This window comes from Prionailurus bengalensis, chromosome E2, assembly GCF_016509475.1.
Source record: "Prionailurus bengalensis isolate Pbe53 chromosome E2, Fcat_Pben_1.1_paternal_pri, whole genome shotgun sequence".
Classification (NCBI taxonomy): domain Eukaryota; kingdom Metazoa; phylum Chordata; class Mammalia; order Carnivora; family Felidae; genus Prionailurus; species Prionailurus bengalensis.
In genome coordinates, this window is record NC_057352.1 from 17,546,465 (window position 1) to 17,562,104 (window position 15,640).

Consider the following 15,640-nt stretch of genomic DNA (forward strand, 5'->3'; position numbering starts at 1 on the left):
CTGGACAGGGAGGAAAGTAAAGGGAAGCGGAAGCCTGCCAGAGGCGGGGCAAGGAGGAAAACGGAGGCTGCCTGAGTCTGGGAAGACCGGGAGAGAACCGGAAACCCTAACCCTGGAGCGTTGAGGGAATCGGATCCAGGTTGAGGAGGGCCCGGGAGGCAATCGAATCCGTGCTGAGGGATGTCAGGCCGAGAAGGGCTGAGGAGGGTACTGCAGTTCGGGCGGGAAGGCTGAGGTGAGAAACGGGAGCCGGTGCCTGTCGAGGTTTCTCTTCACTCAGGCCTGTGTGTGCGGGACCCCGTGGTCGTGAACCAGAGATGACGAGTTTTGTCAGTTTTTGCCCCTTGAGAAAGCCCCAGCACCCAGAATGGCGTCTGGCATATAGCAGACGCTGGGTATGTGTATGCCTGCCCTGGTGTGTATTTTATACCATCGCTGCCAGGAAGTTCTCTCGTGTCCTTTTCCAGTCTCACAGCATAGACAGCCAAAGTTCTTTTTTTTAAGTTGTTGTTTTTTTTTTTAAACATTTATTTATTTTTGGGACAGAGAGAGACAGAGCATGAACAGGGGAGGGGCAGAGAGAGAGGGAGACACAGAATCGGAAACAGGCTCCAGGCTCTGAGCCATCAGCCCAGAGCCTGACGCGGGGCTCGAACTCCCGGACCGCGAGATCGTGACCTGGCTGAAGTCGGACGCTTAACCGACTGCGCCACCCAGGCGCCCCTTAAGTTTGTTTTTGAGAGAAAGAGAGCGCGCGCGCGAGCGGCGTAGGGGCAGAGAGAAAGAGGAGACACAGAATTCCTTAGCAGGCTCCAGGCTCTGAGCTGTCAAGACAGAGCCCCACGGGGGGGGGGGGGGGGGGGGGGAGGGGGGGGTCGAATTCACAAACCATGAGATCATGACCTGAGGCGAATTGGGAGGCTTCACCTAGATGCCCCCGTAATAGTTCTGATATACATGCCCACATTTTAGTTCTGTCAGTTCTGCAATTCTCTTTCACATCCTAGTTTTGTAAGGTTTATTAATGTGTAGTTCATTCTTTTCATTTCTGAACAACATTCAATTGTGTGAATGTCACAATTTGTGTATGCATTTTTCTCTTGGTGAACATTTGTTGTATTTCCAGGTTTTACATATTATGTATAAAGCTGGCATGTTTCCATTTCTCCTGGGGTAGTACCTAGAAGAAAAAAAAGCTGTGTAATAATTCAGTTTATATTTAACTGTCTAAGAAGTTGATAAACCTTGCAGAATAATTAGTTGTTAGTGACTTGTGTTTGAGGCTCTATGTAACTGTGGAGTAAGTGGTTTTCGAGTTTGATTTGCTGTCTCGTATGGAATTATGAGATGGACTTAGCGGAGTTATGAATGTGATGTAAGATCCTATGGGATTGTGGCTTTGTGAAGTGGGTGAGACATAGGAGACCCAGTGAGTATGTACCAACTCTTATTTATCGTGATTTTGTGTACTTACTCCACGCCATGGTGACTATTAAATTAGATCACTATGTAAATGGTATTGACTACTGAGAAACACTATGTATCTAGTAAGGTATGTGTCATTTTGATTCTGCTTATGGAATTATGACTGTTTCTAATCAAGTAAAATAGCAGTATAGAGATATCCAAAGGAAATGAAAGCAGGATATCAAAGAAATCTGCATTCCCATATTCACTGTAGCATTCTTCACAATAGCCAAGACATGGAATCAACCAAAGTGTCCATTGATGGATGAATGAATAAAGAAAAAGTGGTGTATATATACACAATGGAGTATTTATTCAGCCTTTAAAATGAAGTAAATCTGGGGAGGATGGATGGCTCCATCAGTTAAGCGACCGACTTCAGCCCAGGTCTCAGTTTGTGGGTTGGAGCTCTGCATTGGGCTGTATGCTGACAGCTGGGTGCTTGGAGTCTGCTTCGCATTCTGTGTCTCCCTCTCTCTGCCCCTCCCCAACTTGTGCTCTGTCTCTCTCTCTGTCTCTCAAAAATAAATAAACGTTAAAAAAAATTTTTTTAATGAAGTAAATCCTACCATTTGTGACCACCTGGATGGACCCTGAGGGCATATGCTAAGTGTCTTCTCTGGAAAGACAAATATTGTATGATCTCTCTTACATGCAGAATCTTTTTTTAAAAAAAGTCATTGAAATAGTAGAATGGTGGTTGCCATGGGGTTACGAGGGTAGGAGAAATGGAGAGATGTTGGTCAAAGGATACAAAAGATAAGTTCTGGAGAATCTAAGGTACAGTGTGGTGACTACAATGAACAATACTGTGTATTATGTACTTCAAAGTTGTTAAGAGATTAGATCTTAAATGTTATCACCACAAAACCAAAAAAGATAATTATATGAGAGGATGGAGGTGTTAACTAACTTTATGGTGACAATCATTTCATAGTGTATACACACGTATCACATCATAACATGGTATACATTAAACTTACACATTATTTTTATAAAAAAGAATTGGTAAGTAGGAGGTAAAATTACAGGTGATAGGATTATATACCTGGAATGCCATATTAACTAATTCTAATGTGTTGAAATGACCAGGATTCAATAGGTAGCACACAAGAAAAATACTTCTTATCTCTGTACTTCTTTTAACAGATTCGAGGGATTTCTCCCTCCCCCGCCCCGTTCCTAGATGAAATCATGGGTGATTTAATAACTTTTCAGACATTCTGAGTCAAGGAAAAGTATCTGAAATACTCATCACAAAGTCAGTCTTATTCTCTAATAAAAATATTTACTATAAAAATCAATATTTGAAAGTTCATATAAAGGAAAATTTTTTTTCCATATGACTGGAGCCTATAGCGTAGAAAACTACATAATCAGTTTCTCCTCTATTACTCAAACCTTTATTATTGAGTAGTTAATATTTAACAATGATTTTTTTTAATGTGGAGGATGTTTATTTTTTTAATGTTTATTTATTTTTGAGAAAGAGAGGGAGAACAAGCAGGGAAGGGGCAGAGAGAGGTGGGTACAGAGGATCCGAAACAGGCTCTGTGCTCATAGCAGAGAGCCCAATGTGGAGCTCAAACTCATGAACCGGAGATCATCACCTGAGCTAAAGTTGGACACTTAACCGATTTAGCAACCCAGGTGCCTCTAACATAATGATTTTTTTTTAATGTTTATGTATTTATTTTGAGAGAGTGTGGGAGAGGGGCAGAGAGGAGAAAAGTGAGAATTCCAAGTAGTCTCCATGCTGTCAGTGCAGAGCCAAATGTGGGGTTTGAACTCACGAACCATGAGATCATGACCTGAGCTGAAATCAAGAGTCCAATGCACTTAACCGACTGAGCCACCCAGGCAACCCCTAACATAATGATTCTTAATACTTAATAGTAAATGTTTACTGCTGAACTAGGCAGATTTAACCAAGTTATTATGGAAACATTTAAGGGAAGTGGGATTTTACATGGCTACTTTTGCCTCTCTTCTCTCTCCCTTTTCACTTTCCTAACAAAGTATCCAAAAGAAAAAAGGTCCTCTCTTGCAAATCTTAAAGAAATACCTCAGGTGAGATGTTGTTTCTTCTCTCTTTTCTGAAATATTCTTTTCCCCTCTAGCATTTATGAGCATTTTCCTATCTTGAAACTTCCTGGAGATAGTATTCCCTTTCAAGAAACTGGTCATTTCCTTTTATTCTCACCAGATAAACCTCTGCCTTCTCCAAGTTCTTCTAATTTTAAATACTGTTCACTTATTGAGTATTTCACTCAGTATCTCCTTTCTCATGCCCACAAACACACATTCTCTTGAATTAAGTAACTATATATTCCTTGAATGAACCAATCTTACCTAGACAGTGATTTGATGTCTAAGTAGTGAGTGTGTAGGAGAGCCCATACAAGGGAAGACTTCATCATGTCCACAGACCTTGGTTTTTCAGTAAAGGTGGAGGTAAAATCAGATTACAATATTAATATATGCATTATTATTATTATATTTTATTAATATGTATCGCCAATTATTGTATTAATATGTATTATTATTGTGTACATATTAATACATGTATTAATAATATATTAATATATGGTGAGAAGGGAGGTCCCATATCACAGTGTCCTTCTTCCTCTCCAGCTCACCCTTCTGGATCATGTTTCTCCTCTCCCATGTAGTCATATGCCAGGAATGCCTTGTCCCGTTTATATGCCTCCACTCTATAATAGGCACCAAAAGTATAGAAGTAACCTAGGGTTGAAAGAGCAGATGGGAAAGCCTGCTTTCTATACACAAAGCACTGGAGAAGAGAAAGGACAAGAGGAGCGGGTCCATGATGACAAGAGCCTACGGATAGAATAGACCTTGAATCTCAGTAAAAGAAGGAATAGTGTCCGAAGCCTTCCTTTGGACATAAATTCAATACTATCCACCCTTTTCTTTCATAGACTCACTGGAGAATTTCTAAAGGATGTACATTGGCAAGAAGTAAGTTAAACCTGGAAAGACTGAATGAGATAAAATCGGTAACTATTGGAAAACGTAAGCATATACTAAACAATAATTATTAATTTTAATGGCATTTCAAAACAAATTAGACTAAAATCACCAGATAACAATAGAAAAAAAGTACTTAAAGCATTCTAAAGTGTTTCTGGAGATGCCCACTAATTACAAATCAAAGATACAAGTTAAAAATTTAAGGGTACCCGGGGCGCCTGGGTGGCGCAGTCGGTTAAGCGTCCGACTTCAGCCAGGTCACGATCTCGCGGTCCGTGAGTTTGAGCCCCGCGTCGGGCTCTGGGCTGATGGCTCAGAGCCTGGAGCCTGTTTCCGATTCTGTGTCTCCCTCTCTCTCTGCTCCTCCCCCGTTCATGCTCTGTTTCTCTCTGTCCCAAAAATAAATAAATGTTGAAAAAAATTTTTTTTTTTAATTTAAGGGTACCCTATAAAAGAAATAGAATCGTTTTTAATCCAGTAGAAAAGGGGAATAAAGAAAACATGATCCAACAGAAATCAAAGTGTAGCATAAGAAGTATAAGCTTGATTAAAAAGAAACTGGGGAGATGGGATATGGAGCTAAAAGGAGGCCTGGCAACAGCTCTTGGAAGATAAAGACTCAGTAGAATAGCATGTCACTTGTTGAGGCTAAAGTGCAGTGTCCTTGCCTTTCTTAGTCTGTGTATTTGGAAAAATAAACCCAAATGCTGACTGCAGAGAAGAAGACGAAAGAGAATTGGTTAAATATTCAGGCCTTTCACCTTCCACTCCCTGCCTTCCCATTACTGCCAGTTTGGAGGTTTATGGGGGCTAAAGGATGAATATGAAGTTTTTGTATAATTTGATGTAGAAATGGGCTACCTCCTGGCCAGCAGATATTCCCAGATTCAAGCTCATGTGGAGACAGTCAGTTACAGGATAATGTTCATGAGTTCTGGGGTCAAACAGATCTAGATTCCAGTCTCCACGTGCACCATTTTTAGTTGTATCCCTATTTTTATTTTAATATCACTGAGACTCATTCTCTTCAGATAAACTATGAAGATAGACATGCCAGTGCTCTGCCTACCATGTCTAAACGAAGGGATATTTACAAAGTATACAAAGGAGTTTATAAAGAATATAAAGTGCTTGTAATGTAGTCATTCAGTAAATTAGTGTTTTTCCACTTGTATGTCACAAAACTAAAATTAAAAATAGCTGGAAAACTGTATAGCATAAGGCAACTATGCACACCCAAAGAGATTAATATGAATTCCTGCTAATTGATTAACTACTTTTAATCACATTGACATACCCCCTTTGTTTATTCTTTAGCAGTGGCAACATGGGAGGTTGAGTTTTTGTGGGTAGTGAGAGCCTGGATCCTCACTGGATCCATCACTGGATATGATGGTTAATAATACACAGCTCAGTTCCCAACTGCGTCAGTAACTATGGATCTATAAACAACATCTTACATTTACCCTGTGTCTTCTGAGTATCAGTATATATGGTTTCTTAATTTACATGCCACATTGTTTAGGATGCTCAGATGTTCATCATGAGGCAGAAGAGGTAACAGTGAGAAATTAGGCAAAGACAGGATTGTGCAAGATGGAAAGTGAAATGTCATCCTGATTGCAAACATTATATGCTCTGCATTACATTGTGTCTTAACAAAGTTATCTTCTGCAGGGGCACCTTGGGTGGCTCCATTGGTTAAGCATCTGACTCTTGGTTTCAGCTCAGGTCATGATCTCATGGTTCATGAGATGGAGCCCCATGTTGGGCTCTGAGCTGACAGCACTGATACTGCTTGGGATTTTCTCTGCCCCTCCCCCCCACTCACACATGTGCATGTGCTCTTTCTCTCAAAATAAGCATTTATTTATTAGTTATTTTTAAATGTTTATTTTTGAGGCGGGGGGGGAGGGGGACACAGAATCCGAAGCAGGCTCCAGGCTCTGGGCTGTCAGTGCAGAGCTCTATGTGGGGCTTGAACCCACAAACTGACATCATCTGATCTGAAGTCAGACGCTTAACCGACTGTGCCACCCAGGTGCCCCCAAATAAATAAACATTTTTAAAAATTATCTTGTGCACTTTCCATTTCCTTATATTTTGAGCTTTCCAGTCCTGTTTTGTATTACAATGTAAACAAGTTAATGTCTTAGCCTAAGAAGGGAGACCCACCTAATGAACAGTAGTAAAAAATAATCTTAGAAAAATAGGAAGGCCATGTCCTCCCTCTCCCTGTGGAGCTGCAGAGGAATTAATACCATTCTTTGTCATAAAATTTATTTCAAAGAAACTGATATAATAAAGTGTTAAATTGAGAACATTAAATGAATATTAGCCTCGCTCTCCTGTCCCTTACTTTCTAAATCTGTAAACCTATTAGTTATTTATTTCATTATTTGCTGCCCAGGTAATAATGTTTAAACTGTCATCTGTGTTTTATTGAAAGCCATAAATAGTTAAAATATTTTTATGTTAAGGGAATTCTGTTTACTTTCTTTATGCATAAAGGTATAATAAAATCCCAGGACCTTTAGCCAACAGCGAAATGGAAAGCAAAATAATAAGATACTACACACAAGGATGTGCTAGAATCAAATATAAAGGTAATGAGTATTGGCAAGGACATGGGGAAATCAAAACTCATACACAACTAGACAATATAAAATGGTGCAGTTACTGTGGAAAAGAATCTGGCAGTTCCTCAAATGGGTAAACATAGATCCACAATTCCACCCCCGTATATATAATCAAGAGAAACGAAAATATATGTCCACATAAAACATGTACGTATGTTCACAGCAGCATTATTCATAACAGCCAAAACATGGAAACAACCCAAATATCCATCAACTGATGAATGGATAAACAAAATGTGCCACACCCATACAAGGTAACATTATTCAACAATAAAAAGAAATGAAAAGGATACGTGCTATAACTTGAATCTTCAAAACTTTATGGTAAATAAAAGAAACTAGTCACAAAGTACCGCATGTTGTATAATTCCTTTTACAGGAGATATCCAGGAAAGGTAAATATGTAGACAAATGAATTAATGTTTGCTTAGTGCTGGAGCATATTAAGGGGTACTTAACTAATAAGGTCAGTTGATATTTTTCATACCTATGTATACAGTGTATACAAATTTTATATGAAAAAGCCCTAAAATACAGTAAAATAATGAGAGGTTGCAAAGTATTCATGAGACCAAACATTCAAAACTATTTCCCCTTCTCTTGCTCTCTTTTTCCCACCAACTAGGAGTGACAGTACCTAGAGCTGCAATAGGTCAGCCCTTCTATATTCCCGGTTTGCCTATCCCTCCCTCTTTAATTTCCACATTGAGGCAGGAAAGAAAGTGATGCAATATACAACAGATATTCTATCATAAAGCCCAAATGAATGTTGTACTTTTGAACAAGTTTTAAACCATGAAGCCAAACAGTAGTTTACCAGAATCAAACCTTGTATCCTTTTTACTTTTAAAAAACATCTTTATTTTTTTTTTTTTCTTTTTTGGTCCATTTACACCCCTAACTGGTCTTTGTAGCCATGGAATATCTCAAGCCCTACTTCTATCTTTTCTTGAGGATATCCTTCTCCTCTGACATTTTCCTAAGCAGATGAATGCAGAAATAACAATATATTATCTAAAATGTCTTATTTGCCAACAGAAAATTTATAAGACATGCAAAGAAACTACAGAATATGACTCCTGCTTTGGCAAAAAGAAAAAGAGACTGCCTAATAGAGCAACCAGATGTCAGATTTAATAGACAAAGACTTCAAAGAAGCCATTATAAATATATTCAAAGAACAAAAGGGAATCATGATTAAAGAAATAGTGGCAATGCTACATCAAGTAAGGTGTGGCAATAAAGATAGAAAAAAAATTTTGAGTAGGCTCCATCCCAATGTGGGGTGTGAATTCACAACCTTGAGATCAAGAGTCACATGCTGTACCAACTAAGCCAGCCAAGTACCGCAAAGATAGAAAATGGAAATCCTAGAATTGAAAATTTCATTAGAAGGGTTCAAAAGATTTGAATTAGCAGAAGAAAGAATTAGCAAACTTGAAGATAGGTCATTAGTGAGTATACAGGTTGAAGCACAGAAAAAATAATAAGGAAAAATGAACAGAGAAATGTGGGGCACTAGTGAAGTGCACCATTATATGCATAACAGGAATACCAGAATGAACAGAGAGGTTTCGAAAAAAAAAGCATCAAAAAAACTTCAAAACTTCCCAAATTTATTGACAATAATAATGAGAGTTTAGCTAAGCTATTATTGTTAGCTATTATTTACTATTATCATTAGCTAAACTAATATTGCTGCTTTGGCATACATTTCGTTTGGTTAAGTGTCTTGCCAAAATCTTCAACTGACACTAACCCCCTCATATAAGCACATACCCTAGGTAGCAGCCTGCAGAGTCACAGCAAATGAAAGTTCCTGATATGATTTCCCAACAGCCTTCTGATCAAGTCTCCTCAGGCTACCAGCATCTGTATGTGCCCCTTAGATAAGACTCCTGTGGGAGTCTTACTAAAATACTATTCTTTTGGTTTGTATTGACCAATCCAGCCCCAGCCCAGGAACCATAAAGCACTCCACTGTAATAAAGCCATGTGCCCCATGTTGTACTTTCTCTGTCTGCACTCTGCCTTGACCTTCCCATCTGGCCTCTTGTGTACTTCCTCCAAGACATGTAATGCACTTCTCTATTTCAATTTCTCCTGTGTTCTGTTGTTGAACCATGACTCCCCATCCAGCAGTCTGTGCTCCAGTAAACAAATGTTCATTTAATAGTCATCATAATTTATGTGTCCACGAAGTTCGACAAATTCAAAGTAGTAGAAACACAAAGGAATCCACCAACATATCAGGGTAAAAATGCTGAAAACAAAGCAAAGAAAACGTCTTTAAAGCACCAAGAGAAAAAGAACTCATCACTTAAAAGGGAGCCCCAACTAGATTAATGGCTGACTTCCCATCAGAAACAATGGAGGCCAGAAGGGAGTGGGGAGACAAATTCCAAGTCCTGAAAGACAAATGCCTTTTAACCAAGAATCCTACACCCAGCCAGAGTGGCTTTAAAAAATGAAAGCTAGGGGCACCTGGGTGGCCCAGTCAGTTGAGTATTTAGCTCAGGTCATGATCTCAGTTCGTGAGTTCAAGCCCCGCATTGGGCTCTGTGCTGACAGCTCAGGGCCTGGAGCCTGCTTCACATTCTGTGTCTCCCTCTCTCTGTCCCTCCCCTGCTTGTGCTCTTGCTCTCTCTCTCTCTTTCTCTCTCTCTCTCTCAAAAGTAAATAAAAATTAAAAGGTTTTTTTTTTTTAATGAAGGCTAAATAAAGCCTTGTTTATTCCAAGATAAACAACTGAGAGGCTTTGTCACCAGCTTTAAGAGATTACTAATTTCTTCAAGCTGAAAGCAAATGACTCCTAATTGTAATTTTGATATACATTAAAAACAGCACCTGTAAAAGTAACTATGTAATTATAAAATACAATACAAATGCACATTTTTCTACTTTGTTGTCTTATGTTAAAAGCATTTCTATAAAACATGTAAATAATGTGTTAGAAAAATAATATAAAATGTTAATATGTAATATTACTATACTGGTAACAGCACAAAAGAACAAAAGAGGTGGGAGGAAACAATGCTGCTGTAGTAGGGAGATAAGGAAATGAGCCGAGATGGTTACTCAAAACCACAGGAACAAATAAGAACCAGAATAATAAGAAAATACAACAAAATCTATAAATCTATACATATTCTATTAGCTTTAAAACACAATTATAGAAAGTAATGATCATAGCAAGGTATTGTAGAGTTGTAACACAGATGTAGTATGTAGAGATATAGACACAGATGTAGTAAAACAGTAATACATCAAAAATGGAGAAAAGAGAATAAACCCATAGGGAGTCTAACATTTCTGTCTTATTGGATTTAAGTTAGCATAAATCTGAAACTGCTTCTGATAAGCTCCAGAACAAGATTTATGTAATCAAAAACTAAATAACTAGGGGCGCCTGCGTGACTCAGTCGGTTGAGCGTCCAACTTCGGCTCAGGTCATGATTTCATGGTTCGTGAGTTCGAGCCCCACGTCCGGCTCTGTGATGACAGCTCAGAGCCTGGAGCCTACTTCAGATTCTGTGTGTCCTTCTCTCTCTGCCCCTCCCCACTCATGCTCTGTCTCTCTCTCTCTCTCTCTGTCAAAAATAAACATTAAAAAAATGTTTTTAATAAAAAAAAAACTAAATAAAACAATATAGCAAGAAGTCACTGGATACATTAAAATATTAGAAAGTATTCACTTAAAGGATGTGGTAAATTAGAAATAGAGGAAGGAAAAGGACATAATAGACATAGAAACCAAATGTACAATAGCAGACAAGAATCCAACCTTGTTACCACTATTCATCTAACTGGGGAGCTTTTTAAAAAGAGAAGAAACAGCAGCAGACACACTCCTGCTGGCCTGGAAAAAAAAAATCATACAACCATGTTGTGAGCTATGGTTGGGGCTATGTGGCTAGTACTTCAGGGTGGCCTCTAGGAGATGAAAATGACACTGAGTCAACAGCCAGGAAGAAAATGGGAACTTAGGGCACCTGGATGACTCAGTCAGTTAAGCATCTGACTCCTGATCTCAGCTCAGGTCATGATCTCACAGTTTGTGAGATCGAGCCCCATGTTGGGCTCTGTGCTGACAGTGCAGTGCCTGCTTGGGAATCTCTCTGTCCCTCTCTTTCTGCCCCTACCCTGTACATGCTCTCTCAAAATAAATAAATTTAAAAAAAAAAAACATAATTTTAAAATGGGACCTCAGTCACACACCTGAAGGGAACTGAATTGTGCCAACAACCCAAGTGAGATTGGAAGAGAATCTCTACCTCCAGATGAAATCACAGCCCCAACAAGCACTGGTTTTCAGCCTTCTGAGAACCCATATATATATATATATACTATCCCCAGACTTCTGACAGACTGAAACAAAAATGAGTATTATCAAGATAAATCTGTGGTAATTTCTTGTGCAGCAGTAGAAAATAAATACATTATCCAATCATTGAACTATTGGCCATCCTTGTCAGAAAGGTGGATCACAAACGGTTCACATTCACTTGGGATGGAGATTTTGCATCTAAAAAATTTTTTTTAATGTTTATTTATTTTTGAGAGAGAGAGACAGCTCAAGAGGGAGAGGGGCAGAGAGAGAGGGAGACACAGAATCTGAAGCAGGTTCCAGGCTCTGAGCTATCAGCACAGAGCCCGACATGGGGCTCGAACCCACAAACTATGAGATCATGACTTGAGGCAAAGTTGGATGCTTAACCAACTGAGCCACCCAGGTGCCCCTGGATATTACACATTTTTATTCTGGCTCTACAACTAAGTTATTTTAGCTTCCTTCTGTCATATTTCAAAGAGATCTGGACCAGTTGGACATCCCACAGACTACATACTGGTCCACTACATGACTGAAATCATCCTAATCAGACTGGTTTAGCAAAAGATAGTAACCAGATTGGAGGGTTTGGTAAAACACAACAAAACAGATGAATATTATGAAGATTAAAATGTCACCACAGCAGTGATAATATTGGGGTTATAGTGGTTTGAGGCATTCCAGAATATTCCCTCTGAAATAATGGATACAGTATTGCATCTTGCACTTCCCACCATCAAGAAGCATTAATGACTGGTTGGCCTCTTTGGATTTTAGATGTGGCAGATTCCACAACCAAGGAAACTCCACAATAGGAAACATGCAATGTAGACCTCTCTGGTTCTGGAGCATGCCATGCCATCTTCAGAGAAGAACTATAAAACTTTTGAAAACATTAAGAAACAGCAAACATGACCATGATCCACCAGCTTCTTAATGAAATTGTTAGTCCTCAACAAAAACTAGTATCATCTATGGACAGATTCTTTACTTTTTCTTCACAATTGGCTGCCTTTTCTTTTTCTTGCCTGATTGCTCTAGCTAGAACTTCTTTTTTTTTTTTTTTTTTTTTTTTTTTTTTTTTTTTTTTTTTTTTTTTTTTTTGCTCTAGCTAGAACTTCTAATACTGTGCTGAGTAGAAAGGTCAAAAATGGGCATCTTAATATTCCTCCTGATCTTACAAGGAAAGCTTTCAGTCTTTCACTATTGAATATGATGTTAGCAGCAGGTTTTTCATATAATGGTCCTTACCATGTTGAAGAAGTTTCCTTCTGCTTTTAATTTAATTACGGTTTTGTTTTGTTTTTTAACCATGAAAGGGTGTTGAATTTTGCCATATGCTTTCTCTGCATCAAATGAGGTAATCCTGTATTTTCCCACATTCTATCATGTGGTATATTATATTTGGTTTTCACATAATGAACAATCCTTGTATCTTATGAATAAAAACCACTTGTTCATGGTGTACAATCCTTTTAATATCCTGCCAAATTTGATTTGCTAGTATTTTTATGACAGATTTTACAATATTCCTAAGTATATCACTCTATAGTTTTCCTTTTTTGTACTGTCTTTGCCCTGGCTCTTTGACAAATCAAGGTAATGCTGGCTTCATCAAATGAACTAGGAAGTATTTCCTCCTTGATTTTTCTGAAAGAGTTTGAAAAGGACTAGTGTGAACTCTTCTTTGGTAGAATTCACCAGTGAAGCCATTTGGTCCTAAGCTTTTCTTTTCTTTTTTTTTTTTTTTTTAATTTTTTTTTCAACGTTTATTTATTTTTGGGACAGAGAGAGACAGAGCATGAGCGGGGGAGGGGCAGAGAGAGAGGGAGACACAGAATCGGAAGCAGGCTCCAGGCTCTGAGCCATCACCCCAGAGCCTGACGCGGGGCTCGAACTCACGGACCACAAGATCGTGACCTGGCTGAAGTCGGATGCTTAACCGACTGCGCCACCCAGGCGCCCCGGTCCTAAGCTTTTCTTTTTTGAAAAGTTTTTGATTACTGATTCAATCTCCTTGCTGGTTATAGTGCTATTCATATTTTCTATTTCTTCATGAGTCCTATTTGGTGGATTGGGTGTTTCTAGGATTTTGTCCATTATATCTAGGTGATCTAATTTGGTGTTATACAACTGTTTATAGCATTCTATTACAATAGTATTTATTTTTGTAAAATCAATAGTAATGTTCCACTTTCTATTGTTTTTAGTAATTTGAGTAGCATCTTTTTCTTAGTCAATATAATGGTTTTGGGGGCACCTGCATGGCTCAGTTGGTTAAGCATCCAACTCTTCTTGATTTCAGCTCAGGTCATCATCTCATGGTTCCTGGGTTTGAGCCCCGTGTTGGGCTCTGTGCTGACAGTGGGGAGCCTGCTTGGGGTTCCCTGTCTCCCTCTCTCTCTGTCCCTCCCCACTCCTCTCTCTCAAAAATAAAATAAACACCATATATGTATATTGTTTTCCTATTTCTATTTCATTTATCTTTGCTCTAATCTTTATTATTTCCTTCCTTCTGCTATTTTGGGTTTAGTTTGTTCTTTTTCTGGTTCCTTAAGGTGTTAAAGTTAGGTTGGTGATTTGAGATCTTTAAAAAAATTGTTTTAATGTTTATTTATTTTTGAGAGATAGCGCACAAGCAGGGGATGGGTGGAGAGAGAGGGAGACACAGAATCCAAAGCAGCCTCCAGGCTGTGAGCTGTCAGCACGGACCCCAATGTGGGGCTCAAACTCACAGACTGTGAGATCATGACCTGAGCTGAAATTGGACGCTCAACCAACTGAGCCACCCAGGTGCCCCTGAGATCTTTTCAATGTATGTGTATATTTCCCATTGTATGCTTTGTTATAGTAATAATTTTATATAATTATTAGAAATGAAATATAATTATAAATAATTATATATATTACAATTTGGAGTATCCCGTTTTTATTTTCTTACATCCCAAAGTATTTTCTAATTTCCCTTGTGATTTCTTCCTTGACCCATTGGTTGTTTAAGACTGAGTTAATTTTTATATATTTGTGAATTTTCAAACTTTCCCTTTGTTACTGATTTCTAGTTTCTTTCTGTTGTATGATTATAAACTTTAAAAATGTATTAAGACTTAATGTGGCCTAATATATGGTCTATCTTGGAGGTTGTTTAATATGCACTGGAGAAAAATGTGTAATATCCTGTGGCAGGTAGAGTGTTCTGAATGTCTGTTAGGTCTAATATACTGTTACCAAAATTCTGTTTCTTTATTAATCATCTGTGTGATTGTTCTGTCCATGAGTGGAAGTGGATATTGACGTCTCCAATTATTATTACAGAAAGCTCTATTTCTCTTCAGCTCTCTCAGTGTTTCTGTCACATATTATGGGGCTTTGTTGTTTGGTGCATATAGATTTATGTTTGTTATATTTTCTTAATTTACTCTTTTATCAATATATAATGAAATTCTTGTCTTTTAACAATTCTTTTTTTATTTTTTTGAGAGAGAGCAAGAAGGCACAAGTGAGCAAGGGACAGAGAGAGAGAAGAGGAGCTCTCCAGAAGCAGGGTTCGAGCTCATCTGAAGCAGGGTTTGTGCTCACCTGAAGTGGGGCTTGAGCTCACCCAAAGCAGGGCTCAAGCTCACCCTATGCGGGACTTGAACTCACGAGCCATGAGATCATGACCTGAGCCAAAGTCAGATACCTAACCAACTGAGCCACCCAGATGCCTATCTTATAACAATTCTTAAATTAAAATGTATTTTGATTGATTTAGTAAAGGAACACCTTCTACCTTTTACTATTTGCATGGAATGTCTTTTTCTGTCTTTCATTTTTAACTTATTTGTGTCTTTTTTCTTTTTATTATTGTAAAATATGCATAAAAGTTACCTTTTCTACATTTCTAAGGAGTAACTGACAAATATAATTATATATACTTAGGAGTGTACAATGTGATGATTTGATATGCATATACATTATAGGATGATTATGAATATAACACATTCATCACTCACATAGTTAATATAGTTAACTCTAAAATTTACCATTTTAAGTGTGTAATTGTAACATTAAATATATTCACATTTTTGTACAACCACCATCCATGTCAAAAACTCAAGAAAATCCATACCCATTTAACAAGAACTCCCCATTCCTCTCTCCCTCAATCCCTAACAACTATCATTCTATTTTCTATATCTATGAATTTGACTACTCTAAACACCTCATA

General features: G+C 38.2%; 2 long non-coding RNA genes across 5 annotated transcripts in view; one reads left to right on the forward strand and one right to left on the reverse strand.

Moving 5' to 3' along the window:
- The first annotated feature begins 123 nt into the window (after positions 1 to 123).
- Positions 124 to 15,208, forward strand: LOC122495075. Its single transcript, XR_006300326.1, has 2 exons — positions 124 to 235; positions 14,911 to 15,208. It is a non-coding gene; the product is annotated as an uncharacterized LOC122495075 (long non-coding RNA).
- LOC122495070 overlaps positions 1,004 to 15,640 on the reverse strand; it is a 36,667-nt gene continuing 22,030 nt past the window's right edge. For 3 of the 4 annotated variants that reach the window (XR_006300316.1, XR_006300315.1, XR_006300317.1), the window contains one exon: positions 7,400 to 9,363. This is a non-coding gene — a long non-coding RNA (uncharacterized LOC122495070). Of the gene's footprint in view, positions 1,181 to 7,399; positions 9,364 to 15,640 lie in introns of those variants that run through there. The other variant, XR_006300318.1, reaches the window with a different exon arrangement.